The sequence below is a fragment of the Periplaneta americana genome, chromosome 2 (genome assembly GCF_040183065.1).
Source record: "Periplaneta americana isolate PAMFEO1 chromosome 2, P.americana_PAMFEO1_priV1, whole genome shotgun sequence".
NCBI classification, from domain to species: Eukaryota; Metazoa; Arthropoda; class Insecta; order Blattodea; family Blattidae; genus Periplaneta; species Periplaneta americana.
Window position 1 is genome coordinate 166,322,769 of NC_091118.1, and position 26,814 is coordinate 166,349,582.

Sequence of the window (26,814 nt, forward strand, 5' to 3'; positions counted from 1 at the left end):
GGTACTATAATATTACTACTACACCACTACCACCACCCTTACCGCGAAATTACAGTTAATTTCCAGTGATAATATGATTGAAGGGGGAAATGTATGAAGGTGTTACGATGTTCATCACTGTAATATATCATCTTTATTATTTGAATGTTGAAGTATTATGACTGTTTAGAGGGATATAGAGTTGTGCACATGATGCAGAACATGATAACATCTTCATACATGGTTAAAACTTCAATTAAAAAAAAATAACATCACCTTTATTCACTTACCTCTTCATTTGTCTCCTACAAGCGACTTTATGTTTACTCCTTATGCAAAATGTTTTAAGAAATGTTAAATAAACTGAATCCATTTTATTACAGTTTCATTGCAAGAAAAGTTTTGGCACAAATATAATATAAATGCAATTATATTTATTTATCAGGAACATCAAGATTAACGATACAGGTACCCAAATTCAAGTTAGATTGTCTACACTAGGGAAGTATATTTCATGCATATTATTAAATTTCAGGTTCGTAAAATTGTCGATGTTATTAGTTTGTGTATCATTTAGCCTACTGTTTTGTTATTTCATATTTTTATTTATTTATTTTGTCACTTTCTTTTTTTCAGTAACAAGTCTTCAATGCATCAGACATTAAGTCCAAAACCCATAAATACAAAAAGACTGGATTTGTGTTGTTCTGCAGTGGGATATAGTTCCTTTATAAGAATTGTTTCATTTTTCAATAATGCATGATACCAGTCACTTTCAGAGGAGTTATAGGGAGTTTCTTAACCCCTCCTCCTAGTCTTTTTTGCAAAGTCCGTATTCTTTCAGGGTACCCTAAAAAGAGCAAATGACTTAGTTGAGATCAGTGGTGTATGCAGAATTTTGTCGAGGAGGGGGGAGGGGGGTCATTACTAAAATTGTTTACAATTTAGACCCTACATTATCGGTATTTTAAATTTTGTGATTTATTGTTATTGTTATTATTATTATTATTATTATTATTATTATTATTATTATTATTATTATTATTATTATTACCACCGGTATGTTACAATGTATTTATTAATATTTTGCTATGTTCTAATAGAACATATTCTTGAATATTCTTACAAAATCTTTGAAACAAGTTTTGACAGTCATCCAATTTTTAACAAATTTTAACTTGGGTTTAATTTTGTTTAATAAAAAAATGCTTTTCTTATTATCACATTTACACAATAGTTTTATATATATATATATATATATATATATATATATAGTCAACAGTTATTTCTATATTAAGATAGGGAAGGCACTTTACTTTATATAACACGAAAATCCATGGAAACAATCAAATATATTGAAATATATATATAAATTTTTTTTTTAAGTTCAAGGGGGAAGAATGCTCAAACCCAGTACCCCCCCCCCCCCCCGTGAATTTTTTTACACTTTGTCCTTGATTGAAAAGCTTGTGAGTATAATTTTTGTATTAAATTTAAAATTAGACAACATCTAAAATATATATTCTAAATTTACTGACCATTACTTTCATTAATTTATATAAAAAGGGGAGGTTATAAATTGGATATACCATTAACAGCCATTAGACTTTGGCCGAATACATACGTTAATAAGTGAACAATAACAATTTAATCTCAGTTCAAATAAACGTGCTTCGTCATGCATGGCACTGCTCTTAATTCACATTACATTCTTGATCATGTCATTAATTAATTTATTTATTGACTGTAGCTTATCAGCATAAATTATTTATGTAATGTTATTGCCTTTTATTTTCATTTTGTGTCAATTGTATTTCCAATACCGATATCTATTATCACTTTATATTTTGACATCTTGTGTCAGCTGTGAATGAGACTTGTCTCACTTGTGCATTATATCTTATATAAAATAATCTTTCCAGGGAGTTATAATGCTTGTCATCAAGTTAGTGGGTCACGGAAAAAAGTCCAGCAAGAAGCAATGAATTTGTGAATAATAATTCCATTTCCTCTGAAAGAAAACATAATACAAATTTATGGCACTAGAAGAACATTGTTCACAAATGAGGCTGCAAGAGGAAAAATTATATCAATTCTTTCTCACCTATCCCATTACCTATAGGCATCCCATTTCGAAAATAATTTTCTCATACTTCTAGTGTAGCAGAGCTAATGAAATATCTGTAATAAACAATTACAGCATTAAAAGTTAAGCATTTACATTCGAAGGCGAAGCCAATGGAGGGCCGGTAATCTAGATGAAGAGGGGCAATAGAAGCAGGGTAACGTACAATAATCTGTGTTTGTGTTTGCAATCGTGAAGAGCTGGGGGGGTAGATTGAATCTTTAGTGCTAGTGAAAGGAAATCTAGTTTCGCTTCTCTTATGCAGTTAAATTGGTAAATATAGTAATTTAACGATTCAGCTGAAAATATGATTATAATGGGAATTTAAAGTTTTCATAACATCATGAATTGACTTACATTTCACCTTTTTGGAAAACTTTTCTTTATTCTAGTAGTTTATTTTCATAATTGTTGTTGAAGACTCTGGTATGTACTATGAAATTGCAGAGAATTCAGGAAGATACTAGTATGCCTATTAGTCATTTCTTTATTGACAATAGTGTGGCTCTTACATAATTCTTTATCGATTGCAGCTCATTAAAAGAGGCTTAAAAGAATTAAATTCTATGATATTCAGTACATCTATAAGAACCACCCAATAAGTTTTAAATATAATTGAAAACATGCTACAACTCCATTTTAAGTTTCGTAAACTGCGACATGTAATAACAAATTAATATGGAAACAAAACGTTCTAATTCAACTCTAGGTCTTACATTTAATTTATAAACCCTGCACACCGAATAACATGATTATAAACATGTTACATTACATGCTTGGTGTTTTTTTATTCATATATATTGGCAGTTATACAGTGGTGTAGCCAGACTAATTATTTTGTGTGGGCCAGATATGCAGGGTTTAGAAAGTACCTGACCCATCTCCTGACAATGCCACTGCTGTCAACTCTCTTGAAACTCATTCTCTCATTTAATAACATGCAAAATTATGATAAACAATCACGCAAGGCATACCCATACAAACGCTTCATAAGGTGAACTGGAGCTATCGAGATTTCCTAGCAACGAATCTGTCGATTGCTGATGATGGGTCCTTCAACAAATCCCAACTTTTCTTTCTCTCAATGGATAGAATTGCTAGATTACAAAGTCTTGTGTTTGACATGATTGTCGAATTTTCTTTCGTTTCAGAGCTTTGAAAAGTTTTATATCATTGCCTTAATGAAGGACGAACATTTACTAAAATGCGTGTACATTTTTTGGAGATTGAGGTGTTTTCGATAATAAATTTGCAAGTGCAAGAATATCGTCTAAACATACCAAATAAAATAAGGTGTCAAATTTTTCTAACTGATGTAACAATTCAGTAGGCTCCATGGCTTCCTTCTTTTTATCGCTGCCAGACAATTTTTTAGGCCCAACCCAACACAGTTAAATTGGCTCTTGAAGAAGTGAACGCATTTTTCACTTCTTACCTTAATGCTGTAACTATTGCTCTGGATCCATGGTTTAGTTTTAATGTTGAGTATTTTCCATAAAAAACGCAAAAATTCGCATATTTTTTGGTTGGGCTTGGGCCCACCTGGCCCACCTGCTGGCCACGCCACTGGTTATACTTTTAAATTGGATAAGGTAAAAGTATAAATTAACTTTTTTAAACGTTTAAATTATTTTGAACGAATTCGTAATATTAATGTAATAAGACTTTTCATTTTCATTAAAAAGAGAAAGCTAACATCATTTTTCAGGATTAGGAAGATAACTGTATATTTTAATAATTTTATGTCGAAATAAATATCATTCATATGATTTCAGTTTGAAATGAAAGTTCTTGCCTGAAGATGATGTAACGTGACTATAAAACTATAGACCTAAATGTAGTAGTTAACTTACTCATAAATGCAAAGACTTTGAAATTGATAAATTATTATAAAATTACATTCAAATTATTTATGAAAAGTACTAATAATCACATACAGTTTGTTGAAATAGCATTACAAATACCAAAATATACAAATTACAAATATACCGGTACTAAAATTGTGATAAATAGTGCTAGTTCATTTACTTTCAAAGAAGTTAGTGATAAAAAATATCTACATATATTATGCCAGATTTTTTTTAATAAGACAGGAAAATAAAAGAAGATCTTTTATTCATATGTAAGACGTATAAATTATATTTATGAAGTAGACCACATTTCCTGTGTGTACGATCACTTCATATCCATTTGATACAAGTCATTGATTCATTTACCAAATTTTAACTGTTACCATGTTGAAAAGAATTTATATATGAACAGTTTTATATACTGTACAGTTAATATAATATTATTTAAACATGTGTGACACTTTCCTTTATTGGAAAGGCCATTTCATTTGTCTTTCTTTTAAACTAATCTTTTTATGAAACATTAATTAACAGAAGTAAAACATTACGATACTTTATGCAATTGTACCGGTACTTTTAAAAACAATGAATGGAGTATAAACACTAAAGGCAGGAAACTGTTTAAAGAAATTCTGAAAAGACTAAGGAAAAACACAAGAGGTTCAAGACAATTATAGATAATTGTATAATTATTGAGCATTTCATCTCTCAATCACAAAATAGTTTCAGTTTTTTAGCTGCAATTCTAATTTTCTATAGTAAAGAGTAATATCATCTCCAGTAGACCTCAAACAAAATGGAACTATGGAAATTCTTAAGATATTTGGCTCTCTGGAGTTTCTGTTTGGAAAAACATTTATTTAAGTAAACTGTCATACATTTTCTACCCTTTACTATTTAATTTAAATGCAGTTTCATTTAATTCATTACCATAATTATAATGCAGTTTTTGAGATTGTGAATTCATCATTGTTAGTGAAGAAGTGAATTTTATTATATTACCGGTACTGTCAAAACACTATATAATATGTAACACCTAAACATTCTTAGTCGTGTTAATTTCGCTTATAACATAATTTATAATTTATTTGTATATAATGCACACTATTAATAAACCATTCAGGTTTTCATATAAATCCTGGCGATTTACATGCCCAATCATGGTACAAATGGTAGACATTTTATATGTTTGTGTTCATGTGGAGATGATTATTGTTTCTTTTCTTGTCTTTAATAGTTGTTTATGTATTGTACATGGTGCTGCAGTATACATTATTAAAAAAATGGTATACTGCAGCAGTTACATATAACTATTGACCTAAAAGTCACAATGTATATATGTTTTACTCTCAGGAAACAAGTGGTATCGTTATAATGTTTTTCTACAGATTTAAGATTTTTTTGGTATCTAGATATATTACACTTTTTTTTATAATTTTTGTTTGATTTACAATTTCATGTAAATACTGTAATTTTTCTCAATTAATTGTATAATGAATTTTACCTCAACTTACTAATGTCTTTCTTAAACCTGCTAATTCAAGAATTGTTATTGACTAAAGTATAGATTCTTGGAATTTGTATTGATAAGTAGAGATATAAATGACGTTAAAATCATACTCTTATTAATCTTTATACCACTCTCTTTAGGACTGGATAGTGCCTTGATGTTAGCAGGTTTTTGAAATTGGCATCTCAGATTTTTGTTTGTTTGTATGTCGCCTTTGCTGCTGTATGTCAACACAGGGTCCCCTATTTTAGTAGACGGGGAAGGGGGATCTTGGATGACTATTAGTTGTCCAATTAGTTATGTGTAGTAAATAATAATGACATTAATATTAATAATAGTTGTATTATAATAAAGGGGCAGGTGAGCCAACCACATCTGGCGAGATACAAACAACTACTGCTCTTACAAAGTATTATTCAAACAGATTTAAGCTTATTTTTGTACAGGAAATAAATATAAAGTTGCCCTCCTCCCTGAACAACAACAATAATAAATAATAATAATATTAGTACTGATGAATTGTACATAGAGAACACAATGATACTCATGACATCTATTTCACCGTAGGCCTATGCAAGGAAGTAATGGAAACATTATTCTTGTCAAGGATTTTAATGGAACATTAGATAATTATAATAATAATACTAATAATAATACTAATACTAATATTAAAATATATTCCACACCAAAGTAATAACTCTTTCCTCTCATGTTATTGTTGTAATTTTACAGAATGTCATTGTGTCATGGTGGCATATTTAGGTATACTGTTCCACAAAATTTTAGTTTAAATGGACTGATCTCTAAACAGTGACCAGAATGCTGTTACTAATATTTGTTTATTCAGACTAAAGAAAAATTTTATTTCCTTTTTCTTATTCAAACAAAACGTTACATTAGTCAGGCAATTACTAATCTATTAATAATATTCTCTACAATAATTTCTGATAGAGCTTTAACAGTACATACAGGTCAATTTGTTATTGCTTATGTAATGATGTTTCTTACTCTTGTTTTGCGATTTTCTTACTGTGTATATAAGACAGACTAATTTTTTATTTGTAAACTGTTTGATGGGTTTAAAAATATGATTTAAAATTGATTACAAATAATTCTAACAAATGAATTATCAAAATAATTTGAAACTTGTTGTTTTATATTCATTAAGTATTAAATGAACATAACTGCATTAATGGTGCCAAATTAAAACAATAAATAGAACGTTCATACTAGTATATCTATTTTCCTTAGAAGAGTCGTGTGCATTTTTAGAATTGCAGTACAGTGTTCTCTAATTTATACCTTTCCACAGTGGAGAACATTATTGGATAAAAATAAATATTGTTTCAATATAAAGTTGTTAATATTTTTACCTAATGGACTGGTCTCACAATATATGGTTATTATTTGATTTAAAATTTGCGAAATACAGGTTTCAGTTCGTTTGCTTATACTGAACTATTTTATGATTTCTTTTGGTCTTGGATTGGGTAGAGGCGGAAGAAGGGATACAAATTTGGGATAATGTTAAAAATTACTGTTACCTACCAGATACTGTACTGTATACAATATTATAATAACAATTTAATTATCATACTGATGTCCAGAAAAACTGTAAGTATATGATAGTTTCATTAAATGAGCCAAGAAATACATGTCCTTGCCTAATAAAACATAATTCTCAATTGACTACTTTACAGCCTTGTATATTATGTAATCTACAAAATGCATTACGGAGTACTTTGTTTCTTTGACTTTGGATATGTGTACATTCTCTTTAGCTTTACATTAGTAAGTATTGTTTTCTCTAATTCACTCCTGATAATAGGTGATTATATTCAAATTTACATAGTGTCACAAAGAATGTTTTGTCATAAGAACTGTAATCAATTACAAATGACAAGATTATGTTCTTACAAGACTATAGTGAAAACCAATCTGTCGTAATGAAGTTGCGTTTCTCAAACTGGGGGTTGCTATCCCCAGGAGGGCCGTGGTGCCATTTCAAAAGGATTGCGAAATAAAAATAATGTGTACAAAAGGAATAGAACTCATTTTCTGAGAAAAACGAACACATATTAAAATACATTTATTAAACACACAGTTGTTAAAAGAAATTATTAAAAACTACAAACACCCGGCATTTTAGTGATGGATGCGTTTGTTTTACTTTTGAAACTTTGTCCACTCCACACGTGGATCCACATTATAAACACGCAAAGCAAATTGTTTCCAAGTGATAACAGGCGATTCATGCATTTAATTTCCAATGCTACCGGTACCGATACCATAGATTACGTGTTAATTTCACATAATATGTAAAATGTGGTGAAAGGGATTAATATTCTCAAGACTTCTGTGACTATGTTTCGGCGTTCAAGCCAAAAAAACATACTAAATACTCCAATGTAAGTTACAGTTGTAATATTTTATCAGACTTGTATGGGTGTGGTATATGTGGCAAGTCGAAACTTGCATGCATAAATATGTATAAAAGGTCAATTGAAACACGTCACTATTAAGGGACGCTGAACAATTTGAACTAGTTGCTCATATAAGTTTTAATTTTCATTTTTATTAAGTTTTTGCAAGAGAGTTGCGAGGTACCTGTAATTATTTTATGCTCGACAATGCCGAAATGTAGTAATTATACACCTGGTAGCAGCCCTGTATTCATTAAAGTTCGACCAGCCTCATGGTCTAGTGGTCAGAGCTTCTGGCTATAGTTCATGAGGTCCCGGGTTCGATTCCCGGTTAGAGCACAGGGGATTATTCCTGTGTTCGTCCATGGTCTGGAATTTAGGTTAAGTTTAGATTTAAGACCTCTCCTGGCACTACATTATCATAATCAACCTATCACATCATCGGGGTAATGTAACTCCGCCTTCCAGGCGCCCCAACCTCAGAAGTGGGTTACAACTAAGCCACGGCCAGGAGAGAAGACCAGAAATGTCGAAAAGACAACTTGGTGGCATTGGATAAAAAAAAAATCATTAAAGTTCAGGTTTTCCACCAATCAGAAAGCAATATGAAAGTGCAAGTATCGATTATTCTCGGATATCGAAAGACAACTAGCGAAACGTCACGGAGGCTGGAAATCCAATACTGTCGCAGAAGGTTATGTTCTGTTACTATAATAATTAGCGTTAATTGTAAATTGTGAATTTTATTCAAATAAATTCAATTTTTCATCTCGTTTTTCAATGTCTAAATCAATTTCCAGGTTATATCAAGATTAATGTTCATTTTACTCTCTAGATTATATCAAGGTCAATGACATTTGTTCCTCGGAATAAATCAATATTTTCGCGTCTGCGCACATCTCACAATTTACGAGATATTGCACAAGGTCACTTCCGCTCCCCAGTCGGATAAGAATAATATGAATACTTATGAATAATTTCAAGTTAGAAATATGGTCGAGCATAAAAAGTCGTATGAAACTTGCCTATAATGGTAATTACTTAATTACTACCATTATAGGCTCGTTGCATAATGTACTATTATTATTTTTTTCACGTTTTTGGTGGTTACGCAGATAAAAAGTTTGAGAAACACTGATTTAGCTCGTAAAGGAATTTGATGTTTTACAATATCAGTTAACATAAATGTCTGATATGGTATGTTAAAAATCTTTCTGAATGTCTTAGTCGAAGAGAATTTTCAACATTTTTTAATATGTAGACTAGTTGTTCAAGGTTCCAGTAGCACACACTAATGATCACGGAAAGGATATAGCATCACATTATGAACAAGGCTACGTAGTATAACAACTTAAATTAATTGATGAATTTAATAATACTACAGCCCGTTAAATCTCGTACATTGAATATCAATATAAATTTTAATGTAGCTTTTTATTCAGAGCAGATTTGAATAACCAATAATTTTAACACAAACCGAATGGTACCGGTACACAGAGTTACTGTCCTATGTTGCTCCATGTGTTCTAGAATTTGTTCAATGAATATAAAACTTCGTTGGAGAAAAATAATTAGTATTAGAATTCCTTCTTCTGATATTGTGATTTTATATTTAGTAGTAAGGTTATAGAATTTACCTTCAGATCTTCAAACCAACAATAACAAGACTTGTGGTTAGAATACATATGAATTATATGAAACAATAATTTGAAATGAGCCACAAACATTTTGTTGTGCCTAAAACTACTATGGGCAAAACAAGAACATCCCAGATTTAATTCATTTAATACCAGTCACGTATCTTAAATAAATGTATCTTGAGTTACACTATAGTTTTGTGCAAATTTCCGTCTTTTAATTGTTTACGAGTTCTGGGAGATAAATCATTATTAGTGATACTCTTTCCAACTCTAATGAATATCTGGTTTATTAATTTTGAACGAATAGGACTCATAAATTTCAAATTTAATTATGTATTGAGCATGATTATAGTTATAATTAATTTATAGGCCTATCACTTTCACACATGCTGTACATTCATTGTGTGTTCACATAATATCTCAGATAATAAAACTTATTTTTTATATTGAGAAATTCATCCATTAAACTTTTCTAATAAAATACAAAATATGGTCACTAGTAGATCAGTCCCAACATGTTTACATTCGATTATATTCAATCGCTTCCACCATGATTTCAATGACTGAGACTCCTTTCCTTTTCATCTACACTCTCATTTTCCTATTCCACAACGAAACTTTGAATCTGAAAAAGTAAGACTAACGCTAACATTTTTGGGAGGGCGTGGAGATATTAATTTTATCCTCGACCATGCCGAAATGTAGTAATTATACACCTGGTAGCAGCCCTTTAATGGACCTCATTAAAGTACACCTATTTATTAAAGTTCAGGTGTTCCACCAATCAGAAAACACCATTGCAGCAATATGAAAGCGCAAGTATCGATTATTCTCGGATATGCAATCGGAAGACAACTAGCGAAACGTCATGGAGGCTGGAAATCCAATACTGTCGCAGAAGGTTATGTTCTGTTACTATAATAATTAGCGTTAATTGTAAATAATATTCAAATAAATTCAATTTGTCATCTCGTTTTTCAATGTCTAAACCAATTTCAAGGTTATATCAAGATTAATGTTTATTTTACTCTCTAGATTATATCAAGGTCAATGACATGTTTCTCGGAAAAAATCAATACTGTCGCGTCTGCGCACATCTCACAATTTACGAGATATTGCACAAGGTCAGTTCCGCTCCCCAGTCAGATAAGAATAACATAAAATACTTATGAATAATTTCAAGTTAGAAATATGGTCGAGCATAAAAAGTCGTATGAAACTTGCCTATAATGGTAATTAAGACGCTCGTATGAAAATTATGAAACTCGCTTGTGGTCGTTTCATAAACATACTCGCGTCTTAATTACTACCATTATAGGCTCGTTGCATAATGTACTATTCTGCCACACAAATACAGAATTGCAATTAGTAAATATATCTTACGTATAATTAAATGCAGAATCGGAATATCTCTTAACTTGATTAAGTTTGGGACAAAAATTAAGTTATATTATGTTGGTCTTTTCCCTTTCTAACCCATTTCCAATGGGAATATTTATTATATTAATTGTAATACCGTATTTTAAAGTTTACCAATAATTAATTAAGGTTATAATTTTATAATCAACAGTTTTGCTCTACATAGACTATGAATCTACACTGCAATGAGACAAATTCTTCTAAATACCAGTAGCTACCGGTACTTGTTTTCCAACGACTTTCTTCATCCAATCAATATAAATTATGTTAGAAGTAAATTACAATATACAGTGGATCTTATTGAAAGGCTGTCCTCTTTATTTCTATTTGGAGGTGATATCGGTAGTGGAAATAAAGTATTATTGGGATATCATATTTAAAGATTTCAACAATCGAACACCGGGATCAATTATGGTTAGTTTTTATGGACTGGTCTGTTTACAACTGATGTTTATGACAAATTCTACAGCCAAATGATTAGATCAATTTAATAGAAAAGAATCAAATTAGATATAATTAAATAGCCATATCATATTAACTTCATTCTGTGAGAAGGCCTACTGTATCTTAGATATTAATGTCAAAAATGAAAAAAAAAAAAATGTTCCAACATATTACAGGTAATTGCATAATTTTAATTAATATTAGACTTAGTGAAACTTGTGAGGATCTGGTTCCGAATAATATTGGGACCATGTTATAAAAATTCTCATTTGGAAGAATAAACTTACTTTTCTCCTCCGTCAAAATGTTATTAAATAGGTATTAAATTCTTCATTGTACATTGAGGTTATTTCTTTGCTGTACTGCAGACAACAGTTCCAATATGGCTATAGCAACAGTTCTGGAATTAAATGGTTACATTATATTAACTTAATTATGTGAGCACTATATCTTAGCGTGGCTCAGTGGGTTAAGGCGCTTGCCTGCCGGTCTGAAGTTGCGCTCGGGCGCGGGTTCGATCCCCGCTTGGGCTGATTACCTGGTTGGGTTTTTTCCGAGGTTTTCCCCAACCGTAAGGTGAATGCCAGGTAATCTATGGCGAATCCTCGGCCTCGTCTCGCTAAATACCATCTTGCTATCACCAACCTCATCGACGCTAAATAACCTAGTGGTTGATACTGCGTCGTTAAATAACCAACTTAAAAAAACGTCCAGGATTGTCCTGAGAGACAATCTACCTTTCATCTTGCATGATAATGATCGTCATGTCGCAGGAGCAGTGGCTGAATTGCTACAGAGATGGGATTGGGAAGTATTGGAACATCCTCCGTATTCCCCTGACATGAGTCCTTGTGGCTACGACTTGTTTCCATGGTTGAAAGAACCACTTAGAGAGCAAGTGATTTCCAGATATTGCATCAGTACTTCATGCAGTAGGGCAGTCCATCAGTGAGAGCAACAAAATCAACCTCGCTAACGGCATTCAGAGGTTACCATGAATTTGGCAAAAGATATAGGAACACGCTGTTGATTATATTGAAGGGATGTAAATGTATTTTCCATGTAAGTTCAATAATATGTTCATACTGTCCATGTTGCCGCTACTTCATCTACAACTCTCGTATATCTGCAATTCAGATTAAAAAAAAATTCGACTTGAAGAGAATATTATGCACAATATTGGGTTGGGTATTATCTGTTTGCTTCTTTTTTTTTTTTTTTTTTTTTTTTTTTTTGGAACTGTAGTGAAAATGACATACATACTATAGTTATCTGGGTAATTCATATACAGAGACATCATTTTATTTTTACTAACATTTCTAATATTAACCTGGCTATACCTTTGCTATCCCCTTCCACGACTGGAGTTCGATGATACTGGCGTAAAATACAAACAAATCACTTTACTTTGTATAGGAGGGAAGAAAAGTAGTTAATCCATTTACGTAAACTAGGAATTATCGCGATTTTGAGTTTTTTAATTTTCATTAGGTTTTTGTTTCATCAAAATACAGTATAGTATTAACAATAAGTGTTTTTACTCATGAACTGAGCTATCCATTCGGACATATTCATTATACAGTGTATATTATACTGTCTACAGCACATTAGCGTACAATTTAGAAAATGAAGTTAAATTGAAAAATAATCATAATATGGATATTTAAACACATTTTTGAAAATGGTGGCCGTTCATTTCGATACAGGCTTCAGTTCTTTTGTGCATATTATCGCACTATAGGCTATTGTACCTAATTCCAATTACCAGTTTCGTCCTTCGTACTAGTAACTCGTGTGGAAATAATTCTATACTTAATCTATAAAAGATTACCTGACGTACTGTAAATTCAATCTTCACTTCTGCACGATCCGAAAAGATAAAATTACTTAGATATGCTATCTACAGTTACGTCGCAGGGTCGTAGAAAGGAAGGAGGTCCTTTTGTTTAAGTTAATTTTAAACAGTTGTATAATATTACGTAGACGCCAAATTCCTAACAGAAATTAATGTTTTCAGAAAAGAGCTAAGACAGCCCAGCCATTAGCCTTTACAGAGAGGCGAGCAGAAGTAAGTGGGGAAAATCGGGATGAGACATAGGCAAACGGACGACAGTACCTGTACGAAAATATGATTCAATATTGAAAACTCTTTCGTTACTGAAAAACGCAATATATTTATGGAACGTACTATACTCACTAACTCAGTACTGTTTAGTATCACCGTAAGACACTTTGACTGCATACGAGGCCTTGGTTCTGTGTGGAGGACGATTGGAAGTTTACTAGTGGAAGTGGTGGGAGTGAAGTACATTCAAAAACTCAGGTACAATAAAAATTGAAATAAAAATAAAATGATGTCCCTGTACTTAATAAAAGACAGCATTATAGAAAGAACGATTTTGTTCTTCCTTCGTATTTTTACTGCCTATTCAGAACTCGTTCCAATCGCACATTCTACAACTCCTGTAACTAACGTATTGCTTTGATTTCTCATTTAAAAACACATTTAATTAGGTTTACTAAGCACTAAGGCTTCGAACGTTAAACATGCGATTAGTTAGGATTCATAATGAATACCGTAGTTACAGACCTACAGCATGAATGAATTACTAATTTATTTATTTATCCGTGCCTACAGTGTATCTAAAATTCATATTCTAAAAATTATGATTTGTATTCTCTGTAAAATAATTGGCAATTACTTCATTTGATAAGAGTTAGCTAAGCTATTACTTACTTTGCCAATGATAAATTTATATTATACAGGAGTCAAAGAGTGGACAGTGAAATATGACATGAGAGAGTACACGAATTGTTAAATACCTACTCTTAATCATCTCTACACGTCATCGGTATCGTAACCAATCACATAAGAGGACATCAAATTTTGTCCCATTCTGCCGCTGCCTCTAGTTAGTCTACTGTCAGCGGGATCATGTTTACATCCATTCCCTTGTGCATGTGGTGTAGTTTTTGTGCTGATACAAGATACAGTTGATTCGAAATTCATAACGAATAACGCTGAATCCAGTTTCAAGTCTTTGAAGATTCTCGACTTAACTAAAAAGGTAGGTTAACAATCATTTTATTACTGTTATAGGTCATTCGTTATCTCGTGGAATCAGATGATGGCTAAGGGTAGGGAGATCTCCGACGTAATTTGTGTATTAAGGGGGTTTGACTCGGAAGTCTAGAATTGCAGACCACTGCCTTGAATACAACTTTTTTTTTTTAAGGTAGTTACAGATAGAAAGCGAGTAAGGTCAAGGATCAGAGTATTTTTCCAGATATCGGTAGCACTGCGATACGCATTACAAGTTATCTTCCGGATATACTTACTTACTTACTTACAAATGGCTTTTAAGGAACCCGAAGGTTCATTGCCGCCCTCACATAAGCCCGCCAGCGGTCCCTATCCTGTGCAAGATTAATCCAGTCTCTATCATCATACCCCACCTCCCTCAAATCCATTTTAATATTATCCTCCCATCTACGTCTCGGCCTTCCTAAAGGTCTTTTTCCCTCCGGTCTCCCAACTAACACTCTATATGCATTTCTGGATTCGCCCATACGTGCTACATGCCCTGCCCATCTCAAACGTCTGGATTTAATGTTCCTAATTATGTCAGGTGAAGAATACAATGCGTGCAGTTCTGTGTTGTGTAACTTTCTCCATTCTCCTGTAACTTCATCCCGCTTAGCCCCAAATATTTTCCTAAGCACCTTATTCTCAAACACCCTTAACCTATGTTCCTCTCTCAGAGTGAGAGTCCAAGTTTCACAACCATACAGAACAACCGGTAATATAACTGTTTTATAAATTCTAACTTTCAGATTTTTGGACAGCAGACTGGATGATAAGAGCTTCTGAACCGAATAATAACACGCATTTCCCATATTTATTCTGCGTTTAATTTCCTCCCGAGTGTCATTTATATTTGTTACTGTTGCTCCAAGATATTTGAATTTTTCCACCTCTTCAAAGGATAAATCTTCAATTTTTGTATTTCCATTTCGTACAATATTCTGGTCACGAGACATAATCATATACTTTGTCTTTTCGGCATTTACTTCTAAACCGATCGCTCTACTTGTATCTTCCGGATATAATCACAACTATCTATATTTGATGCCTGAGATATCTAACGCATAATTTGACGTGTTGTATTTCTTGAATAGAATTGTGCAAATGTAGTGTACCGGTATATATAGTGTGTATCTAATGACTACCCACTTTACTTGCGTGTTTCGGGTTCCGCATATTGCCGGTAGATAGGACTGTGGCCCAGGTTTTTTTTAGTAGGTTATTTTACGACGCTTTATCAACATCTCGGGTTATATAGCGTCTGAATGAGATGAAGGTGATAATGCCGGTGAAATGAGTCAGGAGTCCAGCACCGAAAGTTACCCAGCATTTGCTCGTATTGGGTTGAGGGAAAACCCAGGAAAAAAACCTCAACCAGGTAACTTGACCCGACGCGCTAGCCGTTACTCCACAGATGTGGACATGTGACCTATTAGACATGATGTGTGTCTGGGGAGAGTTGTGTCGTGAGTGTATGTGTAAGTTTAGTGTAGGGAATGGGTGAGGATGATGATGAGTAAAGGGGAAGGGGAAACCTGCTGCCGGTATGTAGCTCACTCTCGCCGAATAGCACCGAGGGATCCGCCAGTCTTAACGTCCCGTCCGAAGGACGAATCACTATAAACAGCCTTCTCATATGTACAGTATGTGGTATGAGATAAGGTCTATTCCTGAAATTTATCAAATACATAGATAAGAAATAGACATTATTCAATTGACATAGATACATTACAAGGCGAAACTAGCGCATGAGAAGTTCAGGTGACTTTGGAAGTAAAATTCTTTGCATTTATTTTATTTTATTTTATTTTATTTTATTTATTTATTTTCTTCTGTGAAGATGAAGTTTAATATTTAAGGCGTTATATGCTACGGTAGAATTTTCGTAAAAGACGGACATTTTCCCTGTACCAAAAATACAGTACAATCTTAGAGTAAAAATTAGTGCTTTTCCGTGGACCAAAATAATAAAAATGAAATATTTTCCCTCAATATTTGTGTTAAAACGGTTTCTGTACATATTACTGTGGCTCACTGAAGCTCTTTTTTTTTTAAAGATATTGCATATAAATTCGACGAATTTCACTTAGAAAATCACAAGAATTTCCCATGCGGTAGTTTCTCCAGTTATTGTTTGATAAAATGTGTTTAAAGGTAATTCTCGTAGATCTACAGATTGTGGTGTATGCACTTAGGGTACTTTGTCTCTTGTGATTTTTTATAATGTTATACCATCTCTTAATTTCATTTTAAATTTAAGTCGATCTGGTTGGCGAGTTGGTATAGCGCTGGCCTTCTATGCCCAAGATTGCGGGTTCGATCCCGGGCCAGGTCGATGGCATTTAAGTGTGCTTAAATGCGACAGGCTCATGTCAGTAGATTTACTGGCATGTAAAAGAACTCCTGCGGGACAAAATTCCGGCACATCCGGCGACGCTGATATAACCTCTGCAGTTGCGAGCGTCGTTAAATAAAACATAACATTTAACATTTTGAATTTAAGGAACTTCGTTGAATTTTTATAGCTTCACCGCGTACGAACATTATTAAATCCGCTATGGTAAAGCAGTTCGGCATTATTAATTTTACGAACGAATTTGTGTAATTAAGTTTTGTGTTAATACTAGAATTATATTGTACAAAGAAGACAGTCGATTATTCATATCTTGGTACATTGATAATATACGGAATATTACATAATGAAAAAGGAATGGAACTGAAATTGTCTTTACGGTTTTAATAAGAAAACAAAATGAGGAGGAAATAATATTCCGATGCGTTATTAATAGCTTACGCACGGTTGTATCATCGTAATGCAGATGAATCATATCTTCAAGTTAACGTTGGGAAAGCAGAGTGTAAATCTTCCTCTTAGTGGGTCCACGAGACGAGAAGTAATGACCTCTCTTAATTGAAATAAACGATGTACGCATATGACACATATTTGCTTATGCAAAAATATTAGCATACATAATGCGCGAAGGCTGATATGTTACCGAATTACTTCAGTGACATGGTTATTTTATGTTAGTGATATCTTCTCTTGATGGCGACTTGATGTTGCGTCGACCGCATGTTACGCAAATGTCTGTGTTCTTTGTATCATCTGCTGCGAAGAGTTCTAAATTAAATATATAAATAATATGGTTTGTCCAAAGTTAAGGAATTTATAAGAATTGTCAGTATAAACGGAAGGGGGGAGTTAGCTTCGTAGGAATGATTCGTTGCTGCCTTGTCAACATCAACTTGAGCTTACCAACCCGTTCCGTCCTCAGAGCTCTTCAACCTTGTCTAGCTCTTTCAAGATCTTGTTTTCCAGTACGGTAGTATACAGGATGAACCGTAAGTAATATCATTAATTTCAGTGGGTTTTTCTTTGAGATATTTCAAATAAAAAAGCTTCATACAATTTTGCTCTTTTTTTTGTTTCCTTTTTTTTTCGAGATAAAAATCGGTTTGTATGAAACATATAACGTTAAGATAATTACATCATTCATTAAGTGGGGAGTTACAGAATTTACGCGATTTCATTAAGTTAAGAAAATTACATAATTTCTGCTCAAGAAGAACCGTAATGTTTATTTTTAGGAGGTATGATATTGCTCTGAGGTAAAGCTTCACATTCCTCTGGCCCTTATATTGCTGATAAGATAGTACTACAGGGAGATCATTTTATTTTTACTTCAATTTTTATTGTACCTGAGTTTTTGAATGTACTTCACTCCCACCCCTTCTACTAACGAAGTTCCAACTCCACACAGAGCCAAGACAGCAGATAGTAAGCGGTACTGAGTTACTGAGTATAGTACGTTCCAGAAATATGTTCGCGTTTTCCAGTGACGAAAGAGCTTTCAATATTGAATCATATTTTCGCACAGGTACTGTCCGTTTGCCTACGTCGCATCCCGATTTCCCCCATCTGCTTCTGCTCGCCCCTCTGTAAAAGCTGGGCTGTCTTAGGTCTTTTCTGAAAACATTAATTTCTCTTAGGAATTGGGCGTTTACGTAATATTATACAGCTGTTTAATTTAACTTAAATAAAAGGGCCTCGTTAAGTAATTAACTGTCACGTGATTTCCTCCCTTTCTACAATCCTGCGGTATAACCACTTGGACGGACAGTAGATAGCATGTCTGAGTAATTTTATATTTTCGGGTCGGGCAGAAGTGAAGATTGAATTAACAGTACGTAGAGTAGGTATAGAATTATTTCAACATGAGTTACTAGTACGAAGGACGAAACTGGCAATTGGAATTAGATGCAATAGTCTAAGTGCGATATTATGCACAAAAGAACTGAAGCCTGTATCGAAATGTTAACCATTTTCAAAATTGTGTTTAAATATTCATATTATGATTATTTTTCAATTTAACTTCTTTCTCTATATTGTACGCTAATGTGCTGTAGACAGTATAATATACACCGCATAATGAATACGTTCGCATGGATAACTCATTTCGTGAGTAAAAACACTTATTCTTAATACAGTACTGTACTTTTATTAAAGAAAAACCTAATGAAAATTATCAAACTCAAAATCGCGATATTTCCTAGTTTACGTAAATGGATGAACTACTTTTCTTCCTTCCTATACCTAGTAGAGTGATTTGTGTTTTACGCCAGTATCATCGAACTCCAGTCTTGGAGGGGGGAGCAAGCGGTGTTTCCGGTTCTCTAAAGGTATAGACAGGTTAATATTAAAAATGTTAATAAAAATAAAATGTTGTCCCTGTATTTGCAGCACCCTTCGTTGATTTGTTTCGTATTTCTTGTTTATTGGGCATCTGACAGTCATATGACCAGCCTGTATTTGCAATATCTGATGTTCTGTTTCATTTTGCTCTTGTCTCACGTGGTTGAGAAATCGCGAAATATTAACATGGTGGGCAGATACTATTCTCTGGAATCTCAAATAAAACACTTCAACCGATAGTGGCCATGAAGAGTTGATTCATAAACATTCCATTTCTCTGGTGGAAATCTAGGAGTAACAGCTGTTCGTCACCCTTGCGCATGTCTACCCCTTATATAAACATGTTTCCTTGGACGAGTATCATACTGGAATTGCATTACTACGTGGACATTTTGGTATGGATTAATTGCCTTGTGGACGTTTCCTGCGATGGACTTTTTGGGTTGGACGATATAGTGCAGGACAATATGGTGTGAATATTTTTATGCATTGGAAATTCTACGATGGACATTATGTCTGCTCACCAACAAGAGGATATATAATCAAAAACATGTAAAGAGATTTGTTATTGTTATTATTACTAAATACACTCCACTACTAACATTTTCAACATCCTCTGTACATTCTCTAATCACTACACATTAGCTGCGCTCATGATGGTGATGATAGCATAAATGTGACAGTAATACAGTTCTCATGAGCTTCATTGCGTTTGTGTGTTTATGCAGAAGAAACAGGACAATTATGTTTAGTTTGGAATTCTGTGTTCAGATTAACGGTTCAAACGCAGAGAATCGAAGAGTGACTTTTCAAATAGTGCTAAGTCAAAAAAGCTACTTTTTCAGGAAACGTGATTTTTTTATAAATGGAAATATCTGGAAGGTACTGAAAGGAGACTTTTGCAATTAAAACTTTATGAAAAGCGAGCTTTGTTGAGAAAACTTATTTTTTGGAAATTGATATTGTGCTACGTAGTAAGCTGTTAAAACATTTTGATATGTTCCAAAATGTGCTAAGTCACTTGACTTATGTAGGTATGTTTATTTGAACATTTTGCATTACATATAAAACTGAAAGTAGGCAATGTCTTAATAATAATCATTTTAATATCACATCACAATGACTTATCACAGTCTGAAACATTCATACTGCTGACTTAGCACACTTCGGAAAAAAAAAACTTATGAGATTATAATGGGAATAACACGGAACATAAGTGTATTCCTGTAACTTATACAGGGAAATCATTTTGTTTTTACTAACATTTCCAATATTAACCTGACTATAAGTTTAGATTAACGATTGAGAACCGGAAACACTGTTTGCTACCCCCTTCCACGACCGAAGTTTGTCGACACTAGTGTAAAATACAGTACAAATCACTTCACTAGGTATAGGAGGGAAGAACAGTAGTGCATCCATTTACGTAAACTAGGAAATGTTACGATTTTGAGTTTGATCATTTTTATCGGGGTTTTATTTAATCAAAATACAGTACAGTATTAATAGAAAGTGTTTTTACTCACTAACTGAACTATCCAATCGGATGTATTTATTATGCAATGTATAGTATACTGTCTACAGCATATTAGCATATATTATTTTCAGTGCATTCAAATTTTTAAAATAATCAAAATATGGATATGTAAACAAATTGTTGAAAATGGTGGTCGTTCATTTCTATACAGGCTTCAGTTCTTTTGTGCATATTATCAAAAACGTTTTCAAGCATATCTTCTGAAATTGTAGCCTATGTATGGTTTTTTGAATGGAATTATTTAATTATTCTATTGTTGTAGGATGTTTAGCAGACACAACTGTTTCACAGTAACCCCAAAGAAATAATGCAAAGCACTCAAATCAGGCGACTTGGGGAGCCATAATTCTACGCCTGTTGAAATAATTCCGTACATATTCTATAACAGTGTACCTTACGTACTGTCAATTTCAATCTTCACTTCTGCCCGATCCGCATAGACAAATTTACTCAGATATGCTATCTACTGTCCGTCCATGTGCTTATGTAGGAGGGTCTTAGAAAGGGGGAAAATCACGTGACAGTTACTTAACGAGGCTCTATTATATTTTAAATAGTTGTATAATATTACGTAGAAGTTCAATTCCTAACAGAAAATGTTTTCAGAAAACAGCTAAGACAGCCCAGCCACTAGCCTTTACAGAGGAGCCAGCAGAAACGGGTGGGGGAAACCGGGATGCGACGTAACCAAACGGACGTACAGTACCTGTGCGAATATATGATTCGATAGTGAATGAATGCTCTTTCTTCACTGAAAAATGCGATCATATTTCTGGAACATACTATACTCACTTACCGTAAGACGACTTTGCGGCTTTGGTTGTGTGTGGAAGTTTGCTACTAGAAGGACTGGGAGTGAAGTACATTAAAAAACTCAGGTATACCTTATTTTATTTCATGGAGTGCAGTTTCATAGAAAAGACTTTGCCGACAGACATTCTACTGCCCCCTACTAATTGGTTGTCATAAATAAATGTCTTCCTTACTGTGACGAAAATCTTGTCTTCTCCTGTCAGTAACCAATCACAACCTTCGTTCAGAAGAATTGACAGGCTCCCGTCAAATCCACGTGGAGGCAGAGTTGCCGCATCTTTTCCGAATCCAAGAATCCCGTCATTTTCACTGCATAATTTCGAATGTCACCAGGATTGTGGCAAATGTGCAATGTTGGGACGAGGGGACAGGATAGAATTGTCAGAGTTGTTTGTGTAGGAAGTCATAAATCTGTAAGTGGGTGTTCAAAGGAGCCACCAAACTGCACTCCTTGAAATAAAATAAGGTATACAATAAAAATTGTAGTAAAAATAAAATGTCCCTGTAGATGTATAGAAAATAATAACGTTAACCTATAAAATAAAAAATCGTTTATAATTGACTTAGAACCGTTTGTAAAATCACTCTTTATTCTTGTAATTAATCCGCTGCAGAGAAAAAGGCGTGTCCGTTTATACGTATAGTACAAGAATTGCCTTTTCGTCTTGGTCTCTTGAATACATCTGTAGTAGAAGAGGTGTCTATGATACCTACTTTTGCAGATCTTATATCTGATAATTTATTAAAGTTTGCTGTTTGAACACATATTTATTAAACTTAAAGCTAATGAATCCCTCAACAGTGATGGACTGATAATATCAGAGGGCAACCGAAATTTCAAGAGATCACAAGGCGTAGGATGTTTTACGCACAAATTCTTGTTCTGTCGATGTACAGGTGTATGCTATAGTCCTCAGTTTTGTACTGCATATGTTTCAAATAACGTGAGAAGAACGGGCATTAAAATTTCAGCACACCTGGTGGGACTCGATTGTTTTGAGAGCAGTGTGTGTGCGGTAACGAGAGCAGCCCTTGTTCAAAGAAATCCCAGCTTACGTCTGAATGTATGCAACGCAAACGTGATGAATTGAGTATGATTCTAACATTGTGGCCGACAGCACCGTTTCGTATATATGTGTGTAATCCGTGTTGGCAGAAGTTAAATTACTCTTTACAAAGGATCCTCGCACATGACCGTGAAACTAGACTTTGTGCATTGGTTATGAAGTGTCTTAGGGCAGAGAATGTACTTCTATAGTTGGGTCGCATTGCATTATGCGACAGAATTTCAGGGTTACAGCAAACTCAATAGTCGGGGTTCATAAGGTATGACACTACTAGCATTGATCTCGAGTTATAAATGGGGTAGGTAACAAAATACACGGCCAAGCTTTGGAGATATACTACACTAGTGTCCAAAAGTTAAGCATAATTCATAAAACAGAGAAATGAAAGAGAAAACGGTGAGTAATCGCTATAAAACTTTATTAGTGTGTGCCGCATCGTACTTGTGCTCTGTGCATAGGGAGGGGGTACCTCAACCTCCGCCTCCCCTCCGAATAAACACGTGGTTCGAAGGTAAGCAAACAGACCCAGTGCGACTCATTCGTTCTTGTTCTTTCATTGTGAACAGAGGGTAGTTTCTTATCACAGTGTATACAGGACAGCACCAATATGCCACAGAGAGGCCAACTGGACCCTGTTTTGAAGGGTAGAATAATCGGACGTCTGGAAGCAGGTCAGACACAAGACCGAAGTCTCTCGAGCCCTGAATGTGGCACAAAGTGTCATTTCCAGGCTTTGGCGACGGTTCGAAGACACAGGAGATGTTAGTCGGTATGCTTGTACAAGGTTGCCCATGGGTCACAACGCCGCAAGAGGACCGATATTTGACTTTAACAGCACAACGTAATCGTACGATGACTGCAAGACAACAGTCTTCTGAGCTTGCAGCTGCCTCAGGCGTTCGAGTTTCCAGGCAAACTGTATACCGGAGGCTCAGGGCAGGCGGTCTCTGTGCCAGACGACCAGCAGTGTGTATCCAGCTCACTCGTGTATACATAAGGAACCGTTTACAGTGGAGTCAGCAACATCAACATTGGACCTCGGATGAATGGAGGAATGTGCTGTTTACAGACGAGTCCAGATTCAGTTTTACCAATGATTTTCGTCGCACAATAATCTAGAGGGAACATGAGACCAGGTTTCGTCCCACAAAAATCGTGGAAAAATGCCCATTTTGTGGTGGTGGCGTACTTGTGCGGGCAGACATAATGTTCAATGGACGTACAGATCTGCACATCTTCGCAGCTGGTACTGTGAATGCCCAGAGGTACAGAGACGAGTTATTGGAACGACATGTGCAACATTTCAGAGGTGAAATTGGTCCACACTTCATCTTTATGGACGACAATGCACGTCCGCATAGAGCCAACCTGGTGGACGAGTATCATAAGGGGGAAGATATCCGGAGCATGGACAGGCCAGCGATGTCCCCGGATCTGAACTCTATAGAGCATGCCTGGGATGCATTAGGCAGAAGAGTTGCAGCCCACCAGCCTCCATCGAGGACACTTTCAACCCTCCGCAACCCTCCTCTTCAGGAATGGAAACGGCTGTCTGCAGAGCGCTTGAACCACCTGATAGAGGGCATGCCACGGCGCTGCGACGCCTGTGTAGCCACGAGGGGTAACCACACCCCACATTAAGCGCTCAGCACCATCATTGTTGTGGAAGTGATAGATTTTGTACCGTAATTGTGTAAAATGTGTCCCTACGCCACAATAAAACAAAATTTGCTAATATGTGTTACTCTATTGCATACGAGATCCTGTGTGATTCATTTGTACAAGTTTGGTGCCATTCTGATAGATTGGGAACAAAATATTGAATTATGCTTAACTTTTGGACACTAGTTTATTTTTTATACCTAAATGAAGAAACCACTTCTTGCAGAGATTTCGAAAAGACTGTAGGCTATAGATATTAGGAATCACATCAAAATAATTCACTAGACCATTTTATTGACATTTAAAGTTTCTTTTTAATCTTCATATTAAAGTCCAAAGAAACAGACATAATGAGGAAATGTAAAAAATCATAAACAAGAAATGTAAATATGTTGACATCTGAGACCGCGTCGTGCTGCTAGCGGCCCTTGTACCGGGACATCATTTTATTTTTACTAACATTTCTAATATTGACCTGGCTATACCTTTGGCTTAAAGGTTGTGAACCGGAAACACCGTTTGCTACCCCTTTCCACGACTGGAGTTCGATGATACTGGCGTAAGATACAAACAAATCACTTTACTAAGTATAGGAAGGAAGAAAAATAGTTCATCCATTTACGTAAACTAGGAAATATCCCGATTTTGAGTTTGATAATTTTCATTAGGTTTTTCTTTAATCAAAATACAGTACAGTATTAATAATAAGTGTTTTTACTCTCGAACTGAGCTGTCCATTCGGACGTATTCATTATGCAGTGCATATTATACTATCTACAGCACATTAGCGTACAATATAGAGAATGAAGTTAAATTAAAAAATAATCATAATATGGATATTTAAACACATATTTGAAAATGATGGCCGTTCATTTCTATACAGGTTTCAGTTCTTTTTTGCATATTATCGCACATAGACTATTATACCTAATTCCAATTACCAGTTTCGTCTTTCGTACTAGTAACTCATGTTGAAATAATTCTGTACCTACTCTATAAAAGAGTACGTTACGTACTGTAAATTCAATCTTCACTTCTGCCCGATCCGAAAAGATAAAATTATTCAGACATGCTATTTACTGTCCGTCCAAGTGGTTTTGTCGCAAGGTCGTAGAAAGGGGGGGATCACGTGACAGATAATTACTTAATGAGGCCCTTTTATTTATGTTATTTTAAACAGTTGTATAATATTACGTAGACGTCCAATTCCTAACAGAAATTAATGTTTTCAGAAAAGAGCTAAGACAGCCCAGCCACAAAGGGACGGACAGAAGTGGGTGGGGGAAACCGGGATGCGACATAGGCAAACGGACGACAGTACCTGTGCGAGAATATGATTCAATATTGAAAGCGAACATATTTCTGGAATGTACTATACTAACTAACTCAGTACGGTTTGTGTTTACTATGACCGTAAGGCGACTTTGACTGAATACGTTTGATTCTGTGTGGAGAACGATTGGAAGTTTACTAGTAGAGGGGGTGGGAGTGAAGTACATTCAAAAACTCAGGTACAATAAAAATTGAAGTAAAAGTAAAATGATGTCCTTGTACATTCACAATGCTGCTAGCGGCCAAAGTTGTGTTTGTTTGTGAACTGGTTCGTTACTTATCAACACAATTTGTTCGTAGGTTTGAAAGACACTCTTTCAGCTTTCCCAGTGACGGGACTGCCTCATTGGACAAAGCATAATAAACAAATTGAGTGAAAACAAAAACAGACCACAAAAGAGAAATGAGGGGAACGAATAAAAGGGAAAATTAAGTACAGGAAAGATAATAGCATGCATATAACAGCCCTAAACATATAAACAAACAGATTAGACATTCGAGGAAAAGTATCCCTTTTTAGGAAACAAAGTACAGATGGTATTTTAAAATGGCAACTAGTGCTGTTGATCGATCAAAATAAAAGTGTTATTACGTTGGTATGTTAAGGACGACACCTTTGTTGTATTGACAGAACTGAACACAATTGAAGACGTTAACATTCTACATGTGCTAAGTGCCAATTTTTCAAATTTCATTTCATTGAATCTAAGGGTGGAGCGTCCTTTGAGAATATCATCACAGTCGAGTATATACAGTCGCGAAGCTCAATACGTAGTAAATATGCAAACATTAGATAGTTGCTCACCACTAGGATCGCTAATATCGCCTCATTACAGGCAATGCAAAATAGTACCGTCACAGTCTATTGTTTCTAGCACCCTCAAAACTTAAGCTTCGTGACTATATATAGTAGACTATGATATCATACTAAATTGTCTTTGTCGTAGCTCAACTGTAAGTGACTCATTCGTGCGCCAAAGACGGTGTTGTAGGTATCTCAACATGCATTTCGCATTGTGTTTAACAGTAACAAAGAATTATATTCTAAAAAGTTTCAATTGCAACGGTGTAACGTCATTCTCAGTTCGTTGACTTTTTGTACTAGATGAGATTCTGTGTTTTTCCTCTGCTTCGTTAGCCACAGTCTTTTGATATGGTCATAAGGCGATCACAAGAAAACTACGGTAAATAACAGCAGTAGAAAAAATGACCATCTATCCCTATTGTTTTATAAA